The 27901-nt window shown below is 41.9% G+C and overlaps 1 protein-coding gene and 1 long non-coding RNA gene across 6 annotated transcripts in view; one reads left to right on the plus strand and one right to left on the minus strand.

Moving 5' to 3' along the window:
* The window catches only part of ZNF462 (zinc finger protein 462), a 118583-nt gene extending 99611 nt beyond the window's left edge, over positions 1-18972 (minus strand). For 4 of the 5 annotated variants that reach the window (XM_029055115.2, XM_029055114.2, XM_029055108.2 and 1 more), the window contains exon 1: positions 18713-18972. The gene's annotated coding sequence lies outside the window, so the exon portion shown is untranslated. Of the gene's footprint in view, positions 1-18050; positions 18180-18712 lie in introns of those variants that run through there. The other variant, XM_029055110.2, reaches the window with a different exon arrangement.
* On the plus strand, positions 17610-19888 carry LOC103170908. The gene is made up of 2 exons (XR_486474.3): positions 17610-17695; positions 19580-19888. It is a non-coding gene; the product is annotated as an uncharacterized LOC103170908 (long non-coding RNA).
* Positions 19889-27901: the final 8013 nt, after the last annotated feature.

Here is a 27901-nt window from a genome sequence, read left to right on the forward strand (position 1 = left end):
CCATAATGATGATGCAGAAGAGAGTCACCAAAGATGATCATATGCTCCTACAGACGGCTTAAAAACGAAAGCTTCTTGCTGAGACATGTTAGAGCTGTAAAAACCTGCCACAGTTACCTGCTCTGAATCAAAATCCTTAAAGAAACTCTTTGGAAAAACCAACTGCACAGAGATGTTTATAAAAAGCAATCCAATGTTGTGTCTTAGAGGCATTTCTACATGGAAAACCTCACTGCAGGTAGGTGGAAATTACAAATAAAGACCAGCTGGGTTCTGTTGGATTTTCAAAAAAGGCCAAATTAAGTTTTTCTTCATAAACTATGGATTGAATAATGCTGGATTAAATCATAATGTTTGCAAACCTAGAACTGTATTGACATAAATTATAGAAGTTCTTTCTCCACTTAAAAAAAGGCAATGAAAATCTCCAATAGCATCCCCTTTAATTGCTCTCAATTCTAACATCTCCACCAAAGAGAGAGCAGAAAAGCAGGAGCATGAAAGCATGGAGTTACTTTTCATAAATCAATAAAGTCCACATTGAGGCTAGAAGATTAGTCTAATTTTATATGATTGTTCCATGCCTGGTGGAATTGAACCTGAATCCCTCACCAACTCTCTACAAATCCTAAATCCTAGACTTTAGAGAAAATTTACCCCTAAATGTTGTAAAGTCAGCAGGGAGGGTTGAAGGTGGGCTAAAGAAGTAATTAATTGCTGAACTCCTCTTAGACAAACTGTATAATTTAATTGCTACCTCTCTTTCTCTCCCTGAGGCAGCTGAGAAAAACATCTCATAGGTTGACTATATTGGTCTTTAAATTTTAAGGACATCTGAAGCTAGTCAAATCTAGTAGCGGTGCGAAGAAACAGCATCTAAGGTGAGCCATTCATTCAAGTGAAGCCATAAAATCATTCTGTGAAAATCCTAGTGAATAGGCAAACAGAAATCAAGAGGGCTCTGGTGATCAAGGGTAGTTCAGCTGGGCCCAATACTCTTGTAAACTCTAAAATACTCCAAACTGTGAACATATGATTGATTCTCAGATTCTGGAGACACACCACATTTCCTGTTCAATCAATCAAAGAATCCATAACTCGATAAGCCACTACAATTTTTTTCTAGAATTTTGAAGTCCACTGAGTGGCTGGAAAGTACACTTGAGGAGCACCTTCTTGTAGATTTATTCACTCCAAGGATAGAATTTGATTGTAGGTGAGTAGTTGATAAAGTGTTAATTCGGTCTCCAGATTTAAAAGGGAAAAAGAACCCCCAAAAGCTGAAGGCCTTTTCTCTTTTTGGCAAAGCCAGACAATCATGATCGCTTGCTCTAGTTTCATAGCAATTACATAATCACCAAGTCTACGCCATATCACTTGCACCATTCCCTGCCCATCTACATGCTACAGCTGCACTACAATGTTCTCAAATGATTGCAGCCTTCGAACAAACTGTCCCTGCACTGAACACAAAGGATAGCGCGATGCAGCTTCATCCGATGCCAGAGATGTTCCTGTCTAAGCCCCTTCTCTTTTCCCCCACTTTGGGGAGCACACACTTTTACCCATCGCACACGCTTCTGAAATGCAGCTCAGTTGTTTATGCCGACAGGTTCCAAAAGGAGAAAGAAAAATCATCTCCTGCTGGGCTAAAGTTTTGCAGTTCTGAGTGCACACAGTAATCATTTAACACATAATATGAGAGCTACATAAAAGGACAAGATGCAGAGGGGGGGAAAAAAATTCATCTAGGCTTCCTGCACTGGCATGAAATGGCTGCTTTCCTTCTTGCTGCCAGCTCCAATACTTCATGTTGACATTACACATCCTGTACTGTAGATCCACCCCCATGCTGCTGCTTGCCCAACAGAATTATCTCCTGCGTCACAGCAGTGGTAACAGAACTGCTGGCTCTGCAGTTCTGAGAGCACCATTTCAATGCTTACTCCATGCAGTAACTGGACACAGTACCAGATATTCTGGGTTGGTTTATGGCATTCGCAGCAATACATTACTCGGCCTAACCTTCTGTTAACCAGATGGTCTGTTTTCCCCTTGGGACCAAACCATTAAACTTGACTTTATTAAATTCTATCAAAACGTGGGGACAGTTTACAGCAGTATGTCTGGTTCATCTCCAACAGGGTTGCTAAGATGAAAATGACCTAAAAATAACTGGAAACACTGCTTCACACCAACAGAGAACAAGATCTTTTGGAGTAAATATTTAAATGATCTGCCAGATTCAGTACCATAGCAGGATCGACCACATGGATAGCAACTTGCATTGTAAACAAAGACAACACACATGCCTACACACAGTCCCAAGCACACAGAAACACATACATAGAGTTCATTTGATTAGAAAGCTCTGGTTAACATTCTCCCAAGCTCAGCCAACTCTAACGGCACCAACTACATTAATCTCCATCATAATGACCTTCATTATCCAACTACTACTTTACATAATGCTTGTTGAAATGTTGGACTCCCTAGGAGTACAGGAGAATGGCAGCATGGTTCTCATGATAAGAGAACATCATGTCCCAAATGGGGATGTGGCTGTACAGTCGGCGCCGTAACTTGGGGGAAATCATTCAAGGTGCATCTCTGCATAAAAACATGCCTTGAGGTTGTGAAGACACTAAATGCCTTCGGATTCAAGGCTATCACCCTCCCATCCAACTGCTAAACACAGGTATGCAAAAACAAGCTGCAGATGAATGGAAGTGAGAGAATTATCTGCAACATTAGCACTTACTGATCACTGCAAATAAACTCCAGAGGTGTCCCTTGTAAGCAACCACAGATGAGTGAGTATCTTGTGTATTTAGGGGGAAGCTACTGAAAGTTAAATGCACTTTCCATTTAGAGATGGCATTTCCAAGAACACTTATCTCCCTGTAACCTCTGAAAAACACCTAATTTAACTCTTCTTGAATTTCTCATTTCCATCGTCTCCAAAACAAAGGCACATCACCATAACACAAAAGTCAGATACTTTCATGGCTTCATTTTTAACCTGTTTTACAGTGATATTTTTAAACTCTGAATTCAATTATTGTTTTGTAAAATTACAGTTTTGCTCTGTCCCGAGGAAAATAGGAAGCCAACCCACACTAAATATAAGTAAAATGCACAAATACAAACTGTTTTTCATGGCTACCAGCAGACCCAAAGTGCTAGACAAAGCTCTCTGAGCTCTGGATATCCGACTGCCAGAAGCCACTACCTCTCATCTTAATGAAACAATTTTACATCATCACCCATAACCCCCCACCCCAAAGTGTGAGAGACCTTGAGATATGAAAGATTTCTCAAATCTGGGATCTAAAAAACAGCACATAAAAGAATTCTCTCCATTACACTCACTCTCTTGACTATATCAATGGGTCCTGGACAAGAATGATGATGGCTATAAATTTCCACAATCTGATGTCTGTTATTTCGACGAGACTGGTTAGCTTTATTCCCCTGGGAACTTCCAAACGGTAAGTAAGCCTATATGTTTTAAAAAATCCTATTTACAGCACAACAAACACTTCCTCTTCACCCTTTCTCATCACAACCATCACCACCATCCCCCAACAGCAGCATGAAGCCTTTCTGTCAGAGGACACAAGACTCAGAATTTACCACTAGGCTCTTCAAAAAGCCATTCCTCAATCTGAAACATCATCTACTCTTCAGGCACACTAAAAATAACTAGCCTACTCCTTGAGCTCTCAAAAGACCATCTGATATTACAGTATGGTATTAGGAAGACTAAGTAGACATGAACTATTAAAATAAACATCTCCACAGAGAAGACCAAAACACTTGAAAGCACACCCCTGTATGATAATGCTACAACTGGCTCAGGGCTACCTGGACGACCCAACTAAAGAATGAACCAACTGTCTACAAGATTGAGAGGAAAATACTTCGGAAATATTTTCTCATTTTGTCCTCATGATATTCCAGAAGACTTCCCTGAATGAGACATGAGCCAGGTATTAGTATAAATGCAGCTAAAACTTAAAAGCCAAGTTTTTGGAGCCTCAGATCAGTTGAACAATGTCTAAGGATAATATTTACCAAATAACTGTACCTAATGCCACACATGTTAAAATGAACTAGACCCAAGTCCTTTCCCTCTAGAAGCTTACAATTCAAACACAACACAGAGAAAATACACAAAAAACAACTAATGAATACAAACCTCACAGATGTTTCACAATAAAGAAGATGAAGAGGTCAGAGCTAATAAAATAGAGAAATATCTTCATCATGCTGTTGTGCACCAGGTAGATGAGGAGGTCAATGTGGGTGAAGGGACAGGAAAGAGACGATAAGAGAAATAATCCAGTGCTCCATGCACTGTATCATCACTTCTACTTCCACTCAGCCTGAAGGTTTTGTGAAGGATGTTAGAATTTTAAGTGTCCTTCAACCAGAAAACTCCTTCACTGCCTGAAATCCTATGTAGCTTGTGCTGAGCATAGTGAGTGTGAGGACGGTACCTAGTCCAACACTCATTTTTATTAGATTGGGCCCTGCACAACTTAACTTCTGGGAGTAGGGAGGAGGTGAAGAGGCAAGTAAACCTCGCGTACGTTCTATAGTCCATCTGCTTTGGGTTGGTGAAATCCTACCTCCTCTAATAAATCTACCCCAACTCAATCCCGGTTTCCTGAATCATATAAACTCAACATCCACCTCTACCACTTTTATACTTAATATACCACAAAAGTTCCAGTAGTGGGCCCAGAGAAGCTTGATCTGGAAAGGTTGCAGGCCACCCTGTCAAAGTCTGGCCCAAATCAAAGTCCTCATTCCACTCCCAGCCTGATTTAAACCCATGGCCCAGATCAACCCAAGGCCCATTACTGAAATACTGACGTTGGACAAGGGATACATGAATTGAGATGAGTGATTCTGGGGGTGGATTTTGTATGTGAAATGTTTGGAGTGTTAAATGATTTGTGCTTCTCCAAATGGATGCCATTTAGAGTGGATGGGTGCCTGGCTTTCTCCATGCCACTCAAACCCACTGAAAATTAGTCATCAAGAGGACATTTCAATGGCATTTAGTTTTATGTATTTATGATTGCACACAGAAGAGGAAAGACTTCCAAGCTTGAAACCCAAGTCTCATGAGCTAATTCATGGCCCACCTTTAATATACCATTTTGGATGCATGCTTCTGCCTGGACTTCCGAGAAATCATCTTTCTTTTGGTTGATAACCACTGTGGATTTTCAGAAAGAATGTGTTCTTTTTATGGTAGAGTACGCTTACATTAATATTTCCTCACTTTTTTGTGGGGGGGTAGGGAGGGCGTTAAATGTTCCTTCACATAGTGTAGTTTGTTGATCCTCAGATTGCTAATGACTCTTCGGATAAAAGGCTTACCCATTCTTCCACCTCATTCCCCATCAAAGTTGAAACTCTTCTTATAACCATTAACGTGTCAAAGGTATATGAAAATGGATCAGATTGTAAGTACCTACAGAAATTGGCTTTTTCTCTTTCGTGAGGCAATATAACCAGTGATAAATGGTCTTTTTAAAAAAATCTTATTGCCACTGTGTCTGGTATATGAAAGGGATACCCTACCTGCTGATTCATCTTAGCAATATTTGCCCCTCAGGGTCTAATAAAGTCAGTCATATATGCAGATTTTCATATTCATTCTCTCTCACTCTATTTTTCTCTTTCCAATTTACACAGAGCTGCTTTTACATAATGTTTGGTCATGGAAAAGAGAACTTGACCCCTATTCATACTAACCTAAACAAAGGCAAGATGCTTCCCCAGACCATTCATCTAAAGAAAAACAAAGGTCAAAGGAGAAAGATTGTCAGAATGGGTAAATGCACTCCAGGAATTACAACAGATTCACCTTTCAGATGCACTACCAACCAAGGTCTGGAGCACTTACCTATACCAGGGTTGCTTTTGATCCTTGTACTCCTTCTCAAAACAGGGTTATGAAAATTACCAGGTGGCAGCAATCTGGCAATCAGGCCCTAATTAAAACTACTGCCTGGATTATCTTGTTTTTCCACTAACAATCATATAACATTTAACACTTGCTAATTTCCACGACCTACAGGTGAAACTGATTACTAACAAGCTAATGATGTCTGTCAGAAAAAGGAATGGTGAGCTATCCCAAACACTTGAACTGGTCCCCTTGCAGTTATGAATTTCAGCCCCTGCTGGCATCTGTTCTGTGGACATTTTCATATTGTATCCCAAATAAAATTCCTTTGTTGGAGACAAATATGAGAAAAGTACAAATGCAAAATGAGAAGTTGGGCTTAGAAATACAATAATTCTGCCTTATGTTCTTGGACACTCATTTCCCCTATAACATTCTTGACAAATTCCATGTTAAAGAAAACCCACATTATACTATGCACACCTTGACCAAAATGGGGCACATGGGAACAGTGGGATTTTTTTCCCTGACTCTGCATTGCATTCTGTCCAGTTAGATGAGTGTTGTCAAAAAATGTTCCCAGATTACCTAAGAGTCTATCCAAAATGCAGATAGAAGTCCACTTATGGGAGAACTCTGTGTTATTCTTAAAGTTATGTTGTCATTTTATGTGATCCGCATCACTCTACCCTACGCAAACCAACAGAATATATATTTCTGAAATGGAGAATAAACAAGGACTCTTGTATTTCCTTAAAGAAATGAATTTCTAATGTGAGATATATCTATGGATGCTATGACATATCACCTCACCACTATTAATATCACTATTAAGCACACAACCTTAATACTCTTATTTTAAAATCTATTACCTAGGCAAGTGAGACCTAGGGTGTGTCAACTTTTACTTCCCTGTCATACTTATAGCATTGGTTTTGGAATGAAATTAGTGGACTCCAATTGAGTGCAATTGTCACCCAACCCTCTTTTTATAAAGGATCTGAAAGAAGACAGTGGTCCAGATTACAAATCCCCTGAGGGCAAAGATCATGGCTATTAACTCTACTGTGCTCATCCAAATGCTAAGTACAGTGCTCAGCACATAGTAGACACATACTAGACAATAGTAGATACTATTAATTGATTTACTGATTGGTAGAATCAAGGCATCTGAAGATGGGTCTTGGGCAGTTCCCTTTCTAGATAACCCCAGCAGGATGGGAAGTAAAAGAAACCCCACAGAAAACCTTTCTCGGTTGTCTTTCACCCCAAAATAGGAGGATCTTCTTTGTGAGTTCCTCCAATCAAGGGCCTATGTCAGGAAAGAACTTCCTGACAGGAAAAGATAAAAGACTTTGGAATAGGTGACTGCAAGAGTCCCTAGAATCTCTTTCCAAGATGGAGAGTGTCCTTCTTGGGGGGTCTTTAAATGTAAGAGAAATCCTCATCTGTCTGGAACAATTTAAATGAGATCCTTTCTAGATGCAGAAAAATAGATTAAATGAATTTTCTCAGCTGCCTCCACTTCTGAGATTCTTTAAACTGGCAACCAGAGTCCCAAGTCATATAATATCCCTACCTTCAAAATAGCCCTCCCTACCATAGGAAAAGTGACTTCATTTAAGGATGTCAAAGTTCTGACTTCTTCCACCTCATTATGCAATTTGTATGTTCACATTAAGCTCCTGGTGGGCAGGGAATATGTCTAGGAACATCTGTTGTACTCTCCAAAGCACTTGGTACAGTGCTCTGCACACAGTAAGTACTCAATCAATACCACTGACTGAGAAGCAGCATGGCTCAGTGGAAAGAGCCTGGGCTTTGGAGTCAGAGGTCATGAGTTCGAATCCCAGCTCTGCCACTTGCCAGCTGTGTGACTGTGGGCAAGTCACTTAACTTCTCTGTGCCTCAGTTCCCTCATCTGGAAAATGGGGATGAAAACTGTGAGCCCCACGTGGGACAACCTGATTCCCCTGTGTCTACCCCAGCGCTTAGAACAGTGCTCTGCACATAGTAAGCGCTTAACAAATACCAACATTATTATTATTATTGATTTTTGACGAATAAAGTCCACTTGGGGATTTCCATAAACAGCAGGTTTCTTTCCACCAAGCAGCAGTAGTAATGATGATATTATTAAGCACTTACTATGTGCCAAGCTCTGTAATTAATTAATTAATGTTGGTATTTGTTAAGCGCTTACTATGTGCAGAGCACTTTTCTAAGCGCTGGGGTAAACACAGGGGAATCAGGTTGTCCCACGTGGGGCTCACAGTCTTAATCCCCATTTTACAGATGAGGGAACTGAGGCACAGAGAAGTTAAGTGACTTGCCCACAGTCACACAGCTGACAAGTGGCAGAGCTGGGATTCGAACTCATGAGCCCTGACTCCAAAGCCCGTGCTCTTTCCACTGCGCCACGCTGCTTCTCAGCACTGGGGTAGCTACAATACAATCAAATCAGACACAGCCCCGACTCACTTGAGATTCGGTCTGAGGGGGAGGGAGAAGAATTTAATTCCCATTTTACAGATGAAGAAGCTGAGGTACAGAGAAGTTGAGTGACTTGTGACCTTGGGCAGAGTTAGGTTCAGAACCCGGGTTTCCTGACTCCCAGGCCGGCACTCTTCCCACTACAACACACTGTTTAGTAGAAGTAGTATTTATGGAGTGCTTATTAAGCACTTGGGAAGTACAAAATAAGCCAATGACACATTTCCTCCCCCACAAGGCATTTACACTTTAACATAAATGTATTTACTGTACCGACTGTAAACTCATTGTGGGCAGGGAACATGATTACCAACTCTGTTGACCTGTACTCTCCCTAGCGCTTGGTACAGTGCTTTGCACAGAGTAAGCAGCTCAATAATCAGTCAATAAATTGTATTTATTGAGCACTTAGGTACTGAGCACTGTACTGAGCACTTGGGTGAGTACAACACAACAGAATTAGCAGACACTTTCCCTGTTTACAAGATAATCCAAACACATAATTGAATGTACAACTGAATAACATATACACATAAGTCTCAAGGATGAGTATAAGTTGGCATGTGTAGCCATCAATCAATCAATAGTACTTATTGAGCACCTACTATGTGCAGAATACTGTACTAAGCACTTAGAAGGGTACAATCGAGTTAGCATACATAATCCCTACCCCTGAGAAATTAGGTATAGGTTGCTTAGTCAAACCAAGAGGCCCAGGACTCATTTTACTCCCAATATAGTCTCCAGGGAATACGGACATGGAAGATGCAGGAATCCTGGAAATACTGAGTTTCCTGAGTGACCTTCAGCCAATCTCCCAGCTCCTTTGAATTAACTTTCAAATGTTTGGTTTTAAAATGTTTACGTTTTGGTAGCTTTCAAAAATTCTTCAACTGTTTACATTATCCAGAACAAACAAAAGGTACCAAGAATCACAAGAGCACTGGGAGAGGGAAAAACATAAAATAAGTTTCAATGGTGCATTTTCCCAGTGAACAAACAAAAAGGATGGGTGTTCTTTAAAACTCTAAGCTTATTGAGTAGAGCATGCCTTAAGGCATAGACTTCCATTCAATATGCAGCCCATTCAGCACAGCCTGCACATGTTTACACTCTGAAGGGTTACTACCACTATATCTGGCCACTGTAGACTGTCTTCTCCAAGGCACAGAAGAACAACAATTGGGTGTTTTTAGAAACCAGAATTTGTCAAACTTAACTACATTGCACATTAACGCTACTTAATAAACCACAATCTACATTTTTCATCAAGTCATATTGACTCATGAAGATGAGGTTACTAGAACCTGTTTTATATGTCTGGGAGACCACGATCTACAAATACTAAGGAACTACTGGTTTAGAGTTTTATCCAACAGTAAAGCAACTGAAAGAGAGAATCCATCATTAGCACATCCAGCATCATACCAAATAAACACCAAAGCAGCAAGCAGGTAGTCGAATTTATTTGAATCTATTAGGGTATGAGTTCAGTTTGTTAACTCAAAACTTTCTTGAAGTCTATATGGGATTTCCACTTGGGAAGAATGGTTGGTATAAACCTTTCGTGAAGCAATCAAATTTAACTTTCTTCTTAGACAGTGTTCTTTACCTTCTTTTGGGAAACATGGGATTCCTAGAATGGAGAAATTTTAATTAATAGCTGGGGAAAGGGGAAATTATTTTGTTTCAGTACATCACCTGCTAGCTGAATTTTGTTATTCACATTACAACTAGCTCTTCCATTAACTAGTCCTTTCCTAGTTATATTCACTAGATAGCAATTCACTAGCTAACTCAGAAACAGAAAGAGACATATCCGCTGGCTAAATAATTTTTGATGCAAGAAACCATGTCTCTAGGCATATTACCATTTTAATAATTTGTCCCAAAAAGTAATGGATCTTCACTCTTCCATCTCCAAAGTCACCATGTCTTCCTTTTTCCCTCTCAACTTTTCTGGAATTTAGGGATATATGGTAAACCATTTCATTTTCATCCTGTTATTGATTTACTTTGATACATTTTCTTCTCTTTTGTCTCTATTCAATCTCTTCACCAATCTCTACGGCAGAACTGTGAAACAAACTCACATCACCTTTTATTTGGGCCACAGATCAAATTTACAACACAAGTACAACAAAGGAACTGACCTCCAAGAAGAATTCAACAGCATTCTCACATTTATAAAATAGGTTATATGATCCACAAATGATCTGTGGATCATCTTCATATTACGTTTTTCTCCGATTCATTTTTGTCATCTTAGGTGGAACATCTTGTTTCCCCCTTTGTATGCCTAACTCTCTTCTCTTCGGTCTTCAAAATCATCCCACTGCCCCTCTTCTCCTAACTTCTTTCCCTTTTTCCAAGTGATGTCTCTCACCAGCAAATTTCCCCTACATAATTATGGCATGCCTTAGCCTACTTTTCTGTTTGCTTAACAGCCCAGCCTATTTTCTACTTGTGCTGATGCTACTGTTTGCTTTTCTGACACACTAATCCTTCTATCCTTTCAAGGCCTCACTTCCCCTACCATGATAGCAGCTGGAGTCTAATTCACAGGTTCCTTCCAAAGCTTTCCATTAGCAATAGAAATGAGAAGGTTTAGAAACCCATTTCTTAATCTGCAGGTGAGTACTAAACCTTTGTGTAGCAAACATCTTTCAAGTATCCCACATTGTGCTGCTGCTCAATAATTTTTTTTAGCGATAAGCCCAATGTTATATGCACATCTGCTGTGTTAATGGGGAGACTGTTCACTTTTGGGAAGTAAGTTATCACCCTCCTTCTCTTGTAGTTACCAAAGTGAGAAGTACTCTCAGCCATTAGCAAGACTGAACAATGCAATTTTACTTTGTCAAGCCCAAACCAACCAATGGTGAATTCTACAATTTGAAGGCCTCGACCGAGTTCTGGTTAAGCTGGCTAGGCTAGGGCTTATGGGGTTTTTTTGGCCTTCACTAGTAGGGTCGTGCAGTGACCTTGCCCAGATAAGCCTCTTCACAAATCCTTCTTAATTACTTTTGACACTGTTGTCCTACTGGGCTTCCAACTCTCCTTGTATTTAAACCAAATCTAAATCCATAGAAGGTAAATCCTTGCCTCCTTGCTTTGGGCAAATGCTTCCAGTTCGCTTTCTGATCTCTGACCTGAATCCTTCCCCAGAGTAGTTCTGCAACCCTCTGATATCAGCTTGATTTCTAAATTCCAATCCCCCTCCCCACCTTACACTGTTTTACCAAATTTTTTTTTAAAAAAAAACTGTGTCTTCCCAAGATATTCTAGTGAATGATCTAGAGATAGATAATAGCATCTTCATTTTTAGGAGTTCAAAAAAACTGAGCGCTACTGGTTACGGATGAGGCTGAGACAAGAGGTAAGTAAGCACTGCAGCTGTATTTTATTAATGTCCAGGAGCGACATGCAGTGAACTGAACAAGCAGACAGATGAAAGCTAGGAAATCAATACCAAATGCCCATAACCTTGCACTAAAAAGAAACCTTCCCTTCAACAATAATTTGAGAAACTATCTCAGTCTAGCAATTAGACTAGTCTAATGGTCTTGAGACATTCGAATAATTATCTTACCTCAAGCCATAGGCAACTATTCTATAGATAATATTCTTATTTACAGCTAGAGTTTAGGTAGAGTGAGAAACACCATCGCCTTGCCTACATGCCCCCCAACTGCTTTAAATTCACAAACACCTGAAAATCAAGAAGTCTGTTTATGAAATGAAGACCCTAAAAGGATCATCGTCTTTGTGCAAGATCACCAAGAGCTTTCCAGCCATGCTACTATTGCTGTAAATGAATCTCCTTAAAAAAAAGAAAGAAATAACAAGCTTCAAACTTTGATGTAATTTCTAAGCTGAAAATGTGAATTTGAAACTCCTCCATTTGACTTTCTATTCATTCTGCCCATGCCACCTTCCAGATACAAAGTCATAGGGACAAAAGAATGAAGAGAGTTTCTCAGGAGGCTGAAAGTGTAATCTGAATTCTTACAAATTAAATTTCCCTCAATTGGAAGCTTCTATTTATCCCAGAAAACTACAATCCATATCTTCCATTGGTAAAACTTAAACCTGTGATCACCACCTCCTCTCTTCCCCTCTCCCCCTTATATTTTTTTTCTCTTTCTTCAGCACTGGCATACAAACCATGCTGTTTTAAGTTCTTTCCTGTTCTCCCAGTTCTTCTGGAACATTTTATTTTTGACAGTCAACTCGTTTGGAGAAGTGCCATACTGAGGTTCAACTGTGGACCGTGTTAACTGTGTCTCTGCCAGAAGGTCAGGTCCTGTGTTACATTCTCCAATCCATTCTCTTGGGTGGAAAATTTAAATTACCTGCTCTGATTTTTTTTTTGTAATATTCTTAGAACATTTAGGATACAACTCTCTGTTTTGTACATTCACCTTTTCTTACATAAAAGTAGTACACCAAATGGAAACTCACTTTCAAGGCTCTCAAGTCCATTAACACATGATAAAAATTGTGTCCTGTGCTAATAGGGGCTCATTTGTATGATTATTATTTTGCACAGAGAAAAAATACATAGACAACCAAAGAGAACTGACCATCTAGAAAATTTATAGAAGACAACATTTTTTAATTAATTTCTGATTTTGGAATGTCATCAATTATATTAGATCTGATTTTCTCACTCCACCATTCATCAAAATTACAAAATTATATCACTGAAAGAAGCCAATTTGAATCTGTAGCATGTTGCAAAATAGATTCTCAGAGTTCAATTATGGATTTTCATATCTTGCAAAAGACCCATGCAACTTTTCCAAATGAACTATATTTTTGAAAGGATTTTCCACCACTGGATGACAGAACTGGAAAACAAAGTAGGACAAGTAAAATAAATGCACACAAAGTGGCTAAATGTCACAGAAAGTGATACAAATAATTTCTTACTCCGTAAGTTTCTCTCTAGTCAATGAAACAATTTTCCATTGATGATTGCTAACAACATGCTAAACCCAACTAACAAAATCAATAGGTGTTCCCAAATTGAGTATGGCCACAGTTGTTTCTCAAAGAAGCTAACAGTGAAATTATAATTCTCTAATTTTGATGGACTGATTAATGAACACTAGGTACGTTAATTAAGCGACCTTTAGTAGAACTCAAAAATAGGACCATTTTCAAGGTGGATTAATTTGAAGTAGAGAATAACAATCTTACATTTATTATGGCAAAACTAGAGTTGTTCTCTAATTGTCTATCACCCACAAGCCTCTTATCTGTAGCTTTGCAGGCACTGGCTGCTTTCAAGAATATTTCAAGAAAACCCTCTGGCTTTTTGGAGCAACCTTCACCCAACTGAGTCAAGGGCTGTGTTATTATAAGAGTTTAGAACTTCCCATTTCCTTGCTAGAGCTAAAATTAAACTGCCCACTTCTTAGGGCCCAGAGAAACATCTGCCAGATGTCCTTGTATATCAAATGTGGTGAACAATTTTCTTCTAATATTATCTGCTCTTCTCATTAGGTTCCCTCATAATCAATGACTAGCTCCTAAACACCAAGGTCTCCCTCTCAGCCATCAATTAGTCCGGGAACTTTGTAACATTCTTGTTTTATTGCATACAGTTAAATTGTTTTTAATTTTATTAGCTTTCAATAATAGACCATGGAAAGATTCCACATTTTTCTTGTGATTCTCCTTAGTTTTCACCTCAACCATTCAAGTAGAGAGGCATAACACACCCTTCACATTCTACGTCCACTATTTATACCTTATTACATTTATGATTCTAGGATTGTGAAATAACATCTCCACTCTCAACCATCAACTTAAAATATTCGATACGGCTTTGTAAATTCCTTGTCCCATGATACAGTGAACCACAAACCTGATAAAGGCACATACAAACCAAGGGGAATGAGAGCATTGCTACCTAAATCGAAAAAAAATAATAAAAATAAAATCAAGAATGAAGTCCAGGGACCAATTAGAGCTAACCTAGCACCCTTAAAATTCCACTACACTGAAAACAGAAGTCTTTTTTCCAATACTCTCTTATGGTTCCATTCTTTCAAACCAACCAACCACAAGTACTCTAAAGTCCATTAGTATAGTAAGATTTTTTTCACTGTCTTCAGAGAGATTCATTAGCAGGGGCATTCTTTTCTAGAGAAGCCTAATCCCACATTAAAGGATAAAAAAGAAGAAAACAAAGTCTTCAGGGAATGTGGTCACCAAACTAGACTGACACAGATCCAAATATTATGCAACATAACAAGTCAAAAGATGAGGGTACGGGCTGCTTTAGTTCTTCATCTAAAAAAATCATATTCTGCACTTCTCTTAGGAAAATATCTTCTAGTTATGAATGGTCTTCAGAGAACTAATTGAATAGTTTTCATTTACAAGCATACTTAATCTCTAGATATGAGGTCAGAGAGAGGTCAATGACAAGCACCTTGAATTCTCTCATTACTGTGGTTCCCAAAATATATCTTTCTGTTTGCAAGAGAAACTTGCAGATCCAGAAAAACTCTTACTAGATTTCACTACACTACAGTTTGCATACCGTGATGTTTATCACTTTAGATCAAAATTAATTTTTAGGCTATAATCTGCAAACTATATAAAATTTTTAGATCACTTTTTAGTAATCCAAATTTTTAAAAGATGAGCTTAAAACATTTGAGAGCCTGGTTTAGAAATGAATACAAAGGCATCATAATGATTACATTTTATTTCCATGCAACAGAAACCTGCCAAACATCAAAGTAGATGTTGACTATTACACCAACAATTCTTCTATCTCCTCAAGTGCCTCCTTTTAATCCATCTGCAGTAATTTAAAAACCATCTGGGATATTTGCATCATCCCATAAAGAGTCTGCAAATTATACATGTCAAAACACAACATCGATTTTGAGCCCACATTGGGCAAGGCACTGATCTAGATATTGTATTAGGGATTAGGCCCACCCCAATATTAGTATTTGTGAAGAAGCAGAGGTTCATTATTCTGAGCTAGAAAGATGGTATCACTCCAAATATCTGGTTAAGCTCAGATGGACTGCGGTGTTTGTTTTTTCTTAAAAGGAGGTTCAGAGATTTGAACAGTGACATTTTTAGCTGAAGCATCTAAACTTAAAAACTTGGGAAGCCATATATCCAAGTCCACACAAGCAGGTTTTTAGGTCATGACCATGAACAATTATAAATGTAAGGATGATTTTCCCTCCCAAGTATGCACACCCAATATGAACCATAATCCTTGATTAATGGCCAAAAGTTTGGTAGGAAAATTTTAATTTCATAATAAGTGGAAAATACCTTGTATGTAGACTGGCATATCCAATGCACAGTAATGCATTTGCATCCACATTCTAAAAACCATCAAAAAAACCATTATTATGAGAAATCTTTTTGATTGATTCATCACGAGGAAGGAAAGCAAGAAAGTAGCCTATGGATATAACTAATCAGGATGTTCATCTTCCAGGAAGTAGCCGGGATCACTAAATAATGCCTGACAGTCACCATGCTTACTTTGTGGTCTTTTTTCATTCTCTCCATTGGAAAGTCACTTCGGTCCTGTCTTACCCCAAATACTTCCTCTCCCACCTTCTTCTGCTCATTAGGCTTTTCTTACATACTTCCATAATCAATCAATCCTATTTATTGAACGCAAGAGTTCTCTGAAGTTCTTATGTTCTGGATGACAATTCTCAACTCTGGTTGGAAACCAGCATCACTACAGTATTGCAGTGTTTGCTGTTTAGGTCAACTGCATAAATCCTGCAGTTGGTCTGCAAAGCTCAGTTGGAGGTGTGGTGCCTGCCTGCGATACAATCATCCATTTAGCAACATCTCTTACAAGATTTTTTTTTTAATTTGCTCCAAATTTAAAGGTAAAGACACCTTGAAGTCGGGTTTGGCTCAACTGACATATTAAAAAAAAAACTTTGTTTCCATAGTGACATTGTAAAAGGAAACAAACTGATCTGTCTAAAGAGTTTCAGCTCTTGATACTTTCAAAGACCAAAAATAGTAGAATGGGTGTGGGGGGAGGGCGAATGGAGGGTAATACAATGATTTAAAAGAAAGTCTGTTACTCAAAAAGAACAACTTAAGAAGGAAGCTATGGAACCTCAAGAGCCTGATATTAGTCATTCCATAGCATGTCTTGAGGCCTTGGAGCATTGTTTTATTGCAGGAGTCCAACTAAATTAGCTGATAATGTCTTCTACTGTAATGCAATTAAGGCAGGCCCACCTAGAGCTCCAAACATTGAACTCAAGATGTGGAGGCCAAGCATCTCCTGGTTGTCCTGTGGGAGGGCTTGAACAACCTAAAGATGAGAGGAGCACTTTACTAGTTATATTTAAGGGGGAAAAAATGCATTCCTTCACTCTCCTGAAAGAAGCTATAACCCCATCAAGTCTATGCAAAAGAAAAAATCCAAGTTTTCTTTCAAATGAAACAGCGCCCCACCAAAAAAAAAAACAAAAAAAAACTTGTAAAGTGATTGTCCTGGTGGAGAAATATCTGAGAAAGCATCCCTTTCCATGAATAATGAAGTGTCAGAGAAGACTCACCAAAATATTCCACATCGAAAAGGAAAAAATATTAGGGAAGAGCCAGCCATCCTAAGCTGGGCTTCAAAATGGAGAACATCCATAATTTTATGAACACTTCTCATCTCAGCTTTGTCTACTGGAAGTCTGCTCTCCTCCATTTTCTGGTGGAGCTACAACATGACATGGCTTACCTGACTCAGTTCACAGCTCTCAGGCAAACTAGTCACTTCCTCTTAAGCATGCAAGCAGCTTCATGAAACAAAATCAAACAAAACACACACACAAACGCACATAAAGCAGGAGGAGAAAGCCCCAACTGGAAGATCTTTCCAAGCCCAGACGTTTACTAAAAGGAAACTTTTTTTTGAAGGGAGAAATAGAAAAGGAGCTCCAGCAGGCACCCTCTCTGTAGGTTAGGAGCTACAATGAAAAGAAAAGTAGGGTTACTTTAGGAAGCATAAAAGCTTGGAGACTGTGTGAAGGAGCTTTGTGTTTTGGAGTCTGGACTGGAACCAAACCAGACAGCTTGCAAATGGAGGACAGGGAGATAAAGAAAGAGAAAGAGAGAGAGGAGAGAAAGAGAGAGAGAAAGAGAGAGAGAGAGATGAGAGACAGAGACAGAGACACGAAGAGAGAGACTGCTCCGAGGGGACTGCTGCTTCTTCCCTGTGTGACTGGAAGAAAAGACAGATACACGGGAACTGAACCAGAAGAAGTGAGCCTTTCCCCCTTTTCTTTCTTTTTTCCTCCCTCTCTAAGGAGAGCACAACGTGTGTAATGGCTTCTCTTCTCCAGCAACCGCTGTCCTCCTCCTAACAGCCCCTCTGAAACACCAGACTAGAACCAGTTCAGTTTCCCGTTTCCCCGCCTTTCCCCAACCCCTCACCCCAAGTCCCCTCCACTCCTCTCTCCCCCCCACACCACCTCTACCACCACCTCTATCACCACCACCACCACCACCACCACCACCACCTCCACCACCACCACCACCACCACCACCACCAACCTTCTCACCCCCCGCGGACAAAACCTGACCCCCGCTTCGTAACTTCGGAAAGGGGACAGAATACCTGAGAAAGAGGGGAAATCCACATACGGCTTTGCAATCGGATTAGGGAGGAAGAGAAGGAGAGACAGAGAGAGATCAAGAGAGACAGAGACAGACACAGAGAGAGAGACAGAAAGAAAGAGGTCACCCGAATGCTTGGGTCGTGCCAGCACGGAGCGCTCGCTCGCTCTTTCTCTCTTTCTCTCTCTTTCTCTCTCTCTCTCTTTCTCTCATCCAGTCCTCATACACGCACCATCCGTTCTAAGCCTCTAGTTCAGTTCTCACTTATCTTTCATTTTCTCTTTTCTTAATACAACTACACAAATTAATTAACCACCTTCCTTCTCTTTCTACTAGCAGCAGCACCTCTACCACCACCACCACCACCACCACACCACCACCACCACCACTACCTCCTCTTCCACCTTCTCCACCTCTTCTTCCTCTTCCTCCTCCTCCTCCTCTTCTTCCTCCTCCTCCTCCTCTACTCCTCCCCCTCCTCCCTCTTCTCTCTTGCTTCTTCTCCTCTTCCTCAGACAGTCCATGCAAGAGACTTCCTCTCCTCTTCTCTAAATCAGACCTTTCTTGGCTGAATGAATGAATTTATTTGCCTACACACAACACAATCTTTCTTCTCTGTGCATATATACCAATCGGAGATGGGTTTTAATTGCAAGAACTTACAGGAACGTCCCGGAGCTGAGAGCTGCTTCTGCTGCTGCTCCTCTGCTGCCTCCTCCTCCTCTTTCTCTTTCTCCTCTTCCTGCTCTTCTTGTTCTTGTTATTGTTGTGGAAGTTGTTTGTGAGTCTCATGTGCTCTTGCCAGGTCTCAGCAATGGAGGATCGCCATCTTTCCTGCTTTCCTCTCCTTCACTGGCTTGCTGCAGCTGCAGATGACCTGAGATATCCGTCTCTCTCTCCCTCTCTCCCTCTCTCTCCCTCCCTCCCTCTCTCTCTCTCTCCCTCTCTCTCTCCCTCCCTCTCTCCCTCTCTCCCCCCTCACCCCCCTCTTTCACTCACCCTCTGTGTCTCTCTCTGAATAATGAGCAATGAGAGAGAGAGAAAGAGAGAGAGAGAGAGAGAGAGAGAGAGAGAGAGAGTGAGAGAAGGAAGACAATCCTCTTCTACAACACAAAACGCGAGAGCACCAGGGGGTGCGCGAAGCCTTCCTAACAACAACAACAACTTGGAGGAGGGAAGAAAAAAAAAAGGAGGAAAAGGCAGCAAAAGGGGGAAAATATCCAGGAGCCCAAGGGGAGTGGGAGGAGGAAGAGGAGGAGGAGGAGCAGCAGAAGATGCTGCTGCTGCTCCAGTCGCCGTTGCTGCTGCTGCTTCCTCTGCTGAAGAACACAAGGAGGAGGGAAGGTGGTTGCAAAGTTAAAGCTGGGACATTGTCTTTGTCACTCAGAGCAACACATAATCAGGCCAGAGAGGAGGAAGGAGGAGGAGAGAGGGGGCGGGGGTGAATGAGAAGCAGAGAGAAAGGCGATCTGAAGAGGTTCCCAATCCAAGCTGTTGTCCAGGAGGCACTCACCAGCCCTTGTTTTCCAGAGGGAGCTGTGCTCACCATGGATCTCGCCTGCTGGGTCATAGCTTTCCACCACCAACCCAAGCTAGAAACGCCGATTTCCACATGCAGATGTGCCTAAGCGGATCCCTCAGACACATCCATCTAGAGGCTAATCTTCCCAAAGAACATAAATTGAGCTGGAGGTTGCAAGTATAAAACCAGATCAACCACGTGGTTGTTTTTAATCCCCTTCCAGCTTGTGTTGTAAGTATTTGATGTGAAAAGCTCAAATTGTCCATTTCTGGCACGTATTTTGAAGTCTTCTCCCAGAAATAAAGGCTCATTGTGCATTTTATTTCTCCTTCGATATGGCAACGGGGGATGGGGTGGGTGGGAAGGAGCGGATCATTCCGAACCTCAAAACCACTTTTTAAACTTGTGAAATGTTTTGACGGCGAAAAAAAAAATCCTACTTAAATAACTTTACACCTTCCAACCCCATGTTGTTTGCACTTTGTGGCTGATCATTTAAAGCCTTCGAAAGTAACAATCAACGCTCATAATGATAAGGTGTCATGATGTTGAAGGCAAGAAAGCGAAGATGAAGCTTTCATACCCTGAATTTTTATTTAGTGTAATTTTTCAAAAATCGTTCTGAACTACCTCTTTTGCAAATAATTTTTTCTCATGCCAAGTCGGATACCTCCCAGGCTTTAATTTGGTATTGAGGGGTACAGTGTCAAAAAAAAAATCAATATAGCAAGGCAGGAGCAATTGGAGTTCAAGGGCACGGGCTGTATTGTAGTATCATTCCTATTTCTCTGCTCCTCAAGCTGTGCACTCAAGATCGTTGGGCGAGAGACACGCAGCATGGTGCGTGTTGCAAAAACCTTAATTAAAGTTTCTTTTGTCCGCGCCTACATTTGGGTGTATTGGAAGATTCCTTTACATGGGTTGGCTTTGGGAGCGGTCATCTGGTGGAGGAGGAGCAAGATCTTCTCCTTAAACATGTCAGCAGTTTATTAAAGATGTGGTGGTGATTGATTACAGGGTTATCCTCTTTAATACCCCCCAACGCAACAGCCAGGAAACATACCTAAATGAAAGGGAAGGAGGGAGGGAGGGAGGGAGAGGGAGGGGGAGGGGGGAGTCTCCATCAGATAAGAGAGTTTAATAAACAGATCGCAACCCGAGGTCTCCTAAGGTTTCTCTCTCCCTTCTTCCTAGGTAAATTTCTCAGCCCCGAGGCAGGCGCTCGCTCCCATTCCTCGTCAACACTTCCTCCCCGTTTACCTTTCCACTCAAGCAAGAAGCAAGTGGACCATTGAAACTAAATAAAACCAAACAAGAAATCAGAGGGCGCTTCGTTCGCCTCCGGGGGCGGGGCGGCGGGGCGGAGGAGGGAGAGAGAAAGAAAAAGGAGTCGCGATCTGGGGTGATGAGAAGTGCTGGACTTGGGGAGACCTTCTGGTGGCGGGGCGGAGGAGGGAGAGGGAAAGAAAAAAGAGTCGCGATCTGGGGTGATGAGAAGTGTTGGGCTTGGGGAGACCTTCTGGTGGCGGGGAGGAGGAGGGAGAGGGAAAGAAAAAGGAATCGCGATCTGGGGTGATGAGAAGTGTTGGGCTTGGGGAGATCTTCTGGTGGCGGGGCGGAGGAGGGAGAGGGAAAGAAAAAAGAGTCGCGATCTGGGGTGATGAGAAGTGTTGGACTTGGGGAGACCTTCTGGTGGCGGGGCGGGGGGGGGGGGGGGGGAGCTCTCCCTGGATGGGTGTCTCCCCGGGACCAACAGAGGTCGCTGAGAGCAGGGGGGACTTGCCCGAGCCCTCCTTCTCCGCGGGCCAGAAAAGGGTGTCTGCGATCTGTCAGCAGTTCCCCCCGTCAATCCCCCCAGGCAAAGCCAAGGAAACGGCGCGAGCCGAGCTCTCTGACGTTCCCCCCCAGCGCCGGGGCAGCAGATAATTTACCTCTTTGTCTTTAATAAAAAGCTGACTTTTTTTTTCTGTCAAGCTATGCTCCGGCAAAATAACAATCGTATTTCAGGTTGAAGGCTCTTATTACGGCTGGGTTTCAAGCCTACGATAAAATCTTCATCGGGGAGCTCGAGCCTCCTCGGTTGACCCGAGTTGGATGGAGAAACCGTCCAAGGTCCAGAGCGTCTCCAGTCCGGGCGGTGGGGGGGGGGGGGGGGGGAGGAGTTCCGAGATGGGAGGGGCCGCGGTGGCGGCCGCTTTCGGGGTAACCCGGTGGATCCGAGGATCCCGTGGCTCTGACTTGGCTCCGCTCAGCGAACGAGCCCCGGGGACCCTTTTCGAAGGGTTAGGCACCGAACTAGGGACGTGCCCGTCCCGACACGTTTCGCGGCCTCATAAACCCACTTGGCAGAAGGTGAGGGGAAGCGGCTGGCAGGCTGTTTAGGCTGAACTAAAGAAATTAACCATCGCTGTAAATGAAACGTGCAGCCACCCGGCCGCCCTCCTCCTCTTTCCCCGCCTCCCTCCCTCCCTCTTTCGCTAGAGCAGCGCCTCGATCTTCGAGCGGCGGGAGGTGAAGGAGACGGCTGTCTACTCTCGGGTGGACCGGGCAGGGGAGGACGGAGGGAAGGAGGGAGGAGGAGGAGGAGAAGGGAGAGGAAGGGCGGTGGAGGGAGGGGGAGAGAGGAAGAGAAGAACGGAGGGAGGAAAGGAAGGAGGGAGGGAGAAGAGGGCGCGGGACTCTTCCCGATGAGTAGCCTTTCAAGCCGGGGATCGGCCCCAACACGAGCGGCTACCACCGGTGGAAGGGGGGGAGGAGGAGGAGGGAAGTCAGGGGGAATTCAAGGCGATCCGCCGCATTTCATCAGGGAGTTTTGGCTTAATTTCATCTTTGGAGATCCGTTTTGTGTGGTCTGGTTTTTCTCCCCGAGATCAGCATGGGAGGGTCATTCAGAAGCATTTTCAGACTTCTCGTAATAAAGCCAGCTGCCTTCTCAGTGCCGTTAGACCAACTTTTCACTGAAAACCCACACGGCCCCGCCGTTTGCGTCGTGGGAGGCCAACAATTTTAGCTAATGACACTATAAATATCACTTTTACTCCAACTTTTAAGGACAGTCGCAAGTGCCTCAATTATCCAACTGAAGTAAGTCAAAGAATATTCCACTGTATTTGCATATCGAAAACTTGCAGCCGTATTCTTTCTAGACGTGGTGGAGATTATTCGTAGTGCGCTCGTTGCCGTTTCTTTCGTAAAGGTGGCACCTCGAGCTAGGGTAGGTCAGCTCGGCCACTCGGAGAGCACAGTAGTTGGGTGTTTAGTGAAAACACTAATAAGGTTGACACTTAAGTAACCATAATTATGCTATGCCATTAGCAGCCCATTAAGATGAATGGAGGGGAGTTCACACCTCCGTTTGTCCTGCTATTTCATTCCCTCAGAACATTCGCAAGATAATAGTGCACTGCTTTACATTCCATAGGTTCTCTCTTCAGTCAGGGGGGCTGAAAATTTTAATTAAAAAAATTGAAAGCTTGGATTTTGGGATACCACAGAACAATGTGTGGGCAGCCTCTTGGGAAAATCTGAACTCCTTGAAATTTGCAAATTGTGATCGTCCCTAGTCTCATTATCCCCTTGAGTCATATGGGATTTCGAGACTTTATTACTGTCCCAGGGAATATGAATATGTTGGAAGTCTGGACTTTTTCCTTTCTTATCATAGGTGACTGGCATACTGACTCCTCATAAAGGGAAATTATGGCTCATCAAAAGGGTGACTTTATGAACGTTAATAGAATAATAAATCTCGCAATCCCAGTTTTAGAAACAGAAGAGCCCTATAATCAGAATGACCCATGCAAATATGATCCATTTACTTTGCTATTTCCTAGGGTAGTAGAATCAGGTATTTTAGAACTTCCATACTTTTTTTTTCTGGATTCTCATAGCCAAATCCCAGAGAAAAGTGTGCATTTTGGGGGGTGGGGGTGGGGGGAAGGGAGGAGAGTTGGAGCTCCTAGATGAATGATGAAGGATGCTCAAGGTCCTAAATCCCAGAGAATGAATTATAACCAAAGCAGTAGAATCTGGAATTGCGTATTCCTCTGTCCTTGAATTTGCACTTGATTGCTGAAACCAAATCTACACTAGTGAAATGAACAATCGAGCGATTGGCAGGGTTACTCAGGCAAAAAACAACAACAAACCACACCTTGATTTTCTCTCATTTAAAAACGCATCTCCTCCAAGAGGCCTTCCCTGATTAATCCCTCTTCTCCCACTCCCTTCTCCATCGTCCTTGCGCCTGAATTTGCACCCTTTAGTCACCCCGCCCTCAGCCCCACAGCACTTTTGTGCATACCCATAATTTATTGATTTGTATTAATGTCTGTCATCCCCTCTGGACTGTAAGCTTTGAGCAGAAAAACTCCTCTGAGTCAGTTAGATAAGACACAAAGAAGATCATCAGATGATGTAATCACTCTCGCCTTTTTGGAGCTCTTAAAGGTTTGGCCGCGGAGTTAGACTGCTGAATGGAGATTGTGATTGGATTGGATTTGTTTTAAGGACTCCTTACTCTGTTGAGTATAGAAGTTAACTGCACCTTTTGCCCCACGTTAAGTTAATGCTAAAAATTAACTGACGTTTATAGTTTCTTCCTTATAGCTATATCAAACTCATTGGAAATCCCTTTTGTACTCAGCTAGCATTTCGGTAACCTGTCAACACTCATAGATTTTACTTTCCCAGATATTATGATTTGAACACCTGTCCATTGGCTTTAAGGCACTCCATCGGCTTTAACTCTCTTACCTATCCATTATCTTCTCCCACTAAACTCCACCGCACACTCGCCATTCCAGCCAAGTTCTCTGTTTAACTGTGTCGCGTTCTCAACTCCCCTACCTCCCACCCCTGGCTCATGACCTTCTTTCTGCCTGGAACTGTCTCCCACTGCAAGTCCTCCCAACCACAGTTTTCCCCAGCTTCAAAGCCCTCCTAAAAATCTCACCTTCTCCAGAGAGTTTTCCTGGATTGCTTTTACTTCTCCTCAAATCAAACCCTCTTAAAGATTATCTCAGCACTTTTGCAACACCTTAGCACTTTGACACTCACAAACTAAACCCCTTGTGGATTTTTGTACTGGTCAATTTTCATATTCCACTATTTGAGCACGTCCTCCTAGCTGTATGTCTTATGTCTGTCTCCCCTGTTACACTGTAAACTCCTTGTGGGCAGGATCATGTCTCCTATCTCCTTAGGAAATCAAGTGCTGTGTACGCTCTGCAAACATTAGAGGTACATGTATCAACTTCTGCTATCTTTCATGAATTCACACAATATTTAAATTTATGCCCAAGCAAAAGCTCTTTAATCCCACTTTTAAGTAGTGTCGCTGTCTTGCAGCTCTCCCCATCTTACATAAAGCTCCATTTACCTGCTACTCCCTAGCTCACACTCATCATGCTTTGCCAATTCACATTCTATCTGTACCTCACTTTTGACTCTCTGGCCTCTGTTTCCCTTCTGTTCTCCTGGCCTAAAATTCCCCCATTGCAATCTGCAAAATCTGTCAGATTACATCTTTAAAACACGACTTAAAAAAATTCCACCTCTCCAGGAAGCTTTCTCTGATTTAAGCACAGCACCCCAGTCATGTCAACCGTACACCACACTTAACACATTTATTTCATTCTTATCCATAGCACTCTGACTTATATATGTTTTCATTTGTATTTTTATATTCAGTTGCTTATTCAGCTATTTCTTCTTGATACATTTGTACTAGTCCTTCCTGTTAAATCTTTGTTCTTTCTCCTGCTCCCACTATTTGTAAATATTTATTTTCTGCCTATCCCATTTATTATACACTTCTAGAGGGCAGTGTTTATGTGTCTTGCTGCTACTGCACTCTCTAAGAACCAAGTACAGTGTTTCACACTCAAGAGGTGCTCAGTAAATACCATCAGTGATGATAAAGTCAAAAAAATAATTTTAAGAAACAAGGTTCCTATCAGAGCTACCGTTAAGGTTATTATGAATTTTTACATTTTATCAGATAGATTTAGGCTGTGAGCCACATGTGGAACGTGGACATGTGGAAGCAGCGTGGCTCAGTGGAAAGAGCCTGGGCTTCGGAGTCAGAGGTCATGAGTTTAACTCCCGGCTCTGCCACTTGTCAGCTGTGTGACTGTGGGCAAGTCACTTAACTTCTCGGTGCCTCAGTTCCCTCATCTGTAAAATGGGGGTTAACTGTGAGCCTCACGTGGGACAACCTGATTACCCTGTATCACCCCCAGCGCTTAGAACAGTGCTCTGCACATAGTAAGCGCTTAACAAATACCAACATTATTATTATTAACCCAAAGATTTTGTATCTACTGCCAGCGCTCAGTACAGTACCTGGTACGTAATAAACGCTTAATAAGAATCATTTAAAAAAAGAGAGAGAGGAGATGATGCTAGAGTACAAGCCACTGAGAAATTTAAAAATTGTTTCTCTTGTAGGTTAGAAGAAAAAATGTTTGACAAACTTTAGATATTAGAGCTTTGCTGTGGGCATTCCTCATTTGTGCCTCTGGAGCCTTACGAAGCATGCTTATAAATGATAGGTTGTGGGAAAAATTGATATTTTTCAGCCAATTTTTTCAGGTACCACATACAAGTTAAAAGTTCTTAAAATGTAGCTTCAAATCTAAGTGATAAGACGTGTGGATGCAGCTTCACCCCAAATTTTACACGAAGTGCCATCTATGAAGTATGCTTAAAAATGGTAGTCTGTGAAAAAGTTTTTATTTCAGCCAAAATGTTCATATATCTCATAAAAATAGGCAGTTAGAATTTTCTTTCCAAGACTGCACCACAAAGCATGCGAGTGCAAACTCACTTTAAAATAATACCCAGATCTACTATTATGTGGGGGTTGTGTTCTTGAAGAACCTCATGTTATAGGAAAATCACATTGATTCAGTGGGAAATAATGTAATAATAATAAAGTTGGTATTTGTTAAGCGCTTACTATGTGCCGAGCACTGTTCTAAGCGCTGGGGTAGACACAGGGGAATCAGGTTGTCCCACGTGGGGCTCACAGTCTTAATCCCCATTTTACAGATGAGGTAACTGAGGCACAGAGAAGTTAAGTGACTTGCCCAAAGTCACACAGCTGACAAGTGGCCGAGCCGGGATTCGAACCCATGAACTCTGACTCCAAAGCCCGTGCTCTTTCGGTTTGAAGATATTACAATGACTGACCGTTTTCAATACAATTCCTAAATTATTTATATGTCCGTTCCTCGCAGGATGCTTTATACCCTTGCCACTCATTCTTATTTTACTCTATTAAGTACAATAAAATTGCCAAAACACAATGAAAGTTGAAGCACTGATAAGACTGACAGAGCCTGGGAAGCATAGCAACATCACACCTCGACCAAAACACATGCATGCACTCACTTTCCTTGCAGCGTGGCTCAGTGGATAGAGCACGGACCTGGAGGTCCGAAGGACCTGGGTTCTAAACCCGGATCCTCACATGTCTGCTGTGTGGCCTTGGGCAAGTCACTTAATTTCTCTGTGCTTCAGTTCCCTCATCTGTAAAATGGGGATTAAGTGTGTGAGCCCACTGTGGGACACAGACTGTGTTCAACATGTCAGACTTGTATCTATCCCAGTGCTTAGAACAGTGCTTGGCACATAGTAAGAGTTTATCAAATACCATAATTTTTATTCCAACACAGAATCTATTGGCACCAACTGGTGGTTCATGCTACATTCAAAATAGACTCATGTTGTGGGAAGAACGTTTCCTAATTCTCCCTTCGGGTTACACCCAAATTATGTAATGAAAACAGGCATGATAACAGAACAGACTAAAAGCTAGCCCTGCCGTTGGTCCAGTGAGAAAGAGCATTATTCTGAGAATCAGGAGGCGGGAGTTCTAGTCTCAGTTCTATCTAGTCCCTCCAGTGCTTAGTACAGTGCCTGGCACGTAGTAAGCACTTAACAAATACCTCAGTTATCATTATTATTATTATTAGGGCTCTGCCATCAATGTGAAGGTTTCTGACTGTAGAATCACCTAATGTGTTCTGAAAGATGGACAAACCCACAGGAATTCTGAAAAATAGGTGGCTATCCTGGACAGCAAAGACTGCAGTGGCTACCAAGTTAGCTGCATACCAAGTCATGGCACTGCAGGCACAGTGTTGGCACTCATTTTCCTGTCTGTACAAAACCTCCACATACACTTCACAGTGTGTTTCCCTTCAGCCCATTTTACTCGCTTGTTGCATTCTGTGCCCCAGCACAGATATGACTGGCTGGGAAAAAGAGTGCATATTGTGATGTGCATGTTCTCCATCCTAAAGTTTCAGGACCAAGGATCAGTC

This window comes from Ornithorhynchus anatinus, chromosome X5 (genome assembly GCF_004115215.2).
Source record: "Ornithorhynchus anatinus isolate Pmale09 chromosome X5, mOrnAna1.pri.v4, whole genome shotgun sequence".
Classification (NCBI taxonomy): Eukaryota; Metazoa; Chordata; class Mammalia; order Monotremata; family Ornithorhynchidae; genus Ornithorhynchus; species Ornithorhynchus anatinus.